Raw genomic sequence first — 3,500 nt, forward strand, 5'->3', positions numbered from 1 at the left:
AAATTCTTAATAATAATATAAGAAGACGTATAATATCGGAATAATAAGAATTTATACAAGAAGATAACAAACATTTAGAATAATAAGTTTATATCACTACAACTCGTGAAGGATCATGAGCTCAATGCTCCCTTTGAAAGGGAGTACTGTTACTAAGCCAATGGTTGTATAAGGAGGTGATTTGGTCATAATCACGCTCGAAACATTAAGAATATAAGATGGAAAAGAATAATTAAAAATCAAACCGCCACTCTACGCAAATGATGAATATATTTTTATTTTTATATTAAAACCAATTTTTGCTCAAAAACATAAATAAAGAATATATCTTTATTAATCAACATTAAAAAGTTTGATTGGATAGTTAGAAAAAATTTGTTTTAGTATAAAACTAAAATCTTTGAAATACATTCAACAATTAAGTTAAATTTTTTTAGTTGTATTAGTACTGCAGTAGAACAACTAAAACTTTTGGAGACCTTGGCATTACCACATTGTGGGATCCCCTTGTCTAGGGCAGAGGGACAGGGAGGTATCGGAAATCCCCAAGGGAGTCCTTACAGACTCTCATAAACTATTAATTCTTCCGAAAATGTAATTTAATTTTTTTATTTAACAGGGCTGCTACCTAGTGTGGCTCTGAACAGTCTTTCCACGTCGGTTTCTCCTTCATTCGCACCTATACATACATATGCATGCTTCTAACCAAAATTTTTTATTGGACAGTTAAGAGTTTGTGAGATGATTTCATACATATTATATTACCTGATTGAAGGTAAAAATGATCAAGCGAAATTTTTGCAAAAATTATATTTTTTTCTAACCATCTGTGCTTGAACCAAGCCCATCCATAAGAACTGACTTAACCATATAAATTAATAATAATCATTAGTAAATTTCACGATTTAGATAATAATTAAATGTAGATTTGATTCAAGTAGTATATTTCATCTTCATCTTTGCACCCGATCACTTTCAGCTCATACCCAATATATATTGTCTTAAAATTTGTTTAAACGATCATGGTTTTATGATATGATATATATTGAAAGATTTATGGTAGTTTATTAGTATGATAGAGATAATAGTGCTATCAATATAAATCATTCGTTGCTTTGTGGACGGAAGAGATTTAGAGTTGCATGAGGGTCAGTAACGAGCAATATACTTCGAACATTTCTTTTTTCAATACCAGACAGTTTGATATTTACCATTTCTAACAAACCTTTGTACAAGCAATATAATTAACATTAACATTTTTTCACTTATAGTTACATAATTTTTAACCTTACCTTATTTTATTATTTTGTACTTTATTATCAACATATTTTTAGTTGTTTCGTATCTTTTTTTTAGCCCTGATAAAGCCCTGCAGAGTGGGGTAAAACGTCGGCTAATAAATAGTTGTTAACTATTTTTTGTTTCTTTTTTGATCGCACCCCTGACCATCTTCATATGTTTTAAATAGATAGATAAACTATATGTTCCAGATGAAGTGCGATTTTTAAGTTATTTGAAAAACTATTTTTTTATTTTTTTTATTGCACTTATACAACATAAGAAAAAACAATATAAATAACTTCAGCTTCATAGCATTGTCATTTTTGAGGCATAATGAACAATAAGTCAGTTACAGAGTAGTTATAGACAAACAAGGCAGGTTTTATTGTATAGAGAGATAGAGATAAAATAGTTTTCAATCAGAACTTGCACAGAAAATTTTAAAATAAACATAATGATGAATAATTAGTTGGCCGTGGATTACATATGAGAATAAGATGGTTGGGGGTGCGTTAACGGTTAGTTAAGAACACAAATAAGTAAAATTTTATTTATTAGGGCCAAAGTTTCGACCAGAATTTCATGCCTTCATCAGGGCATCTGGAGGCAGGTTCTACACAAAGACTAACCTTAATTATATGTATGTATATCTTCCCTAATATTTGTTACATTCAGATGATGTCAGTTTTTTTCGTAGGGAATCAAATTATCTTTAATAAAATGGTATAGTTTTAGTTATTAAAAAACATTTTTTTTTTAAATTTTAGAATAATTTGTTTTAAACCACTTAATAAAATCCGAATTATTTTAACTCAGCCTTATTTATAATTGAAGTGTTCATAGTTTCTCCTCATATAACCTCAATTGCTTGACCATTGTGTTTTGAATGATGTCAAAGTCAGTAATATCTGTCTATAAGAAAAATATTTAAAAAAATAAATTCCTTTTGAATTTTCCTGGTTACTTAAATTGTTGGTTCGAAGCATATTTATTATATTAATATATCAGCCGGGAACAAACTGTTTATCGATCACAATATTTACTTTGTTACAAGCTTCAATCACTATTTTTTGAAAAGTTACTAGTTAGCAGAGATGGGCAAAAATTAGCTACAGCTAAAGTTGCCATGGATACGACCCTTATTCATGAATGAACCATTGATAAATAAATATCGTTTCCATGGCAATTTTAGTTATTAGTTTCATAGTTGCCCAACTCTGCTTGTTAGTTTTATTTTTATATTATCTGTTACAGGTAGGTCAAGATTTGTTAGGAATTTATAATAGTAATAAAGCCTTAGCAAACCCAAAGGTTCAATGCTGATACCACCAATCGTTCTTTGCATAGCTGTCCAATGACACCCGTCCAAATACAACTCTACACCAGATCTGTTTTGACACAATCCTCCCACCTATGTTTCAGTTTACCCCTCGGAAGTTTTCTGTTTGTTCATTACTAAACCCTACAACCTTACGTGCCCATCTTATTCACCGCAATACTATAACCCAAATTATATTTACTAGGTACAGTTTCCTCGAATAAGAAAACTTTGTAAAGCTAGTTCAAATTATCTTAAGAAAACTTGGAGACACAGTTCTTTTTATGAATTATACTGTCCACTGTAATAATACAATGGTACAGTATCTACAGTAATAATTTGGACTTCATAGCCATTGTAGTTTTTGAGATACAAGTGATCAAGAAGTCAGTGAGTGATTGCAGACACATATAGCCTTGTTACATAAAGATTTACTAAAAATTTCAAATAAATGAAAAATGTACAAAATATGGGATATTAAACTCACGTAAAAAGTATAGGCCAATCCAGTCATGCGGAGAAGGAGCTTCGACGGACCAACTGACCTGTACGAGACAAGCGAGCGGCTCCCTCTGAACAGATAGGAGCTCTGCCTTAAGCCAACTCCAGCCTGCACGAGCGACCGCTCCCTGGTTTACATACAGGCAGTCGGCCCCCTCCGCTCGCGCTCCCGCTTCTTCTTCCTCCTCCTCCTCCTCCTCTTCGTTCTCCCTCCCCAGCTCTCCATTCCTGGTATCCACAGTGAACAGCTTCACTACCTAACAACAATTATATCGTGAAATAAGATGTTTATAGTATTACTATGAATGTTTCTCTAAATTTATGTCAAGCGAAATAAGTGATTTGAAATTACATTTTGGGTAGAAATTAGATATAGTAATAATAACAGCTTTATTTACAT

This window comes from Halyomorpha halys, unplaced genomic scaffold (genome assembly GCF_000696795.3).
Source record: "Halyomorpha halys isolate HHAL.00 unplaced genomic scaffold, Hhal_1.1 Scaffold206.1, whole genome shotgun sequence".
NCBI classification, from domain to species: domain Eukaryota; kingdom Metazoa; phylum Arthropoda; class Insecta; order Hemiptera; family Pentatomidae; genus Halyomorpha; species Halyomorpha halys.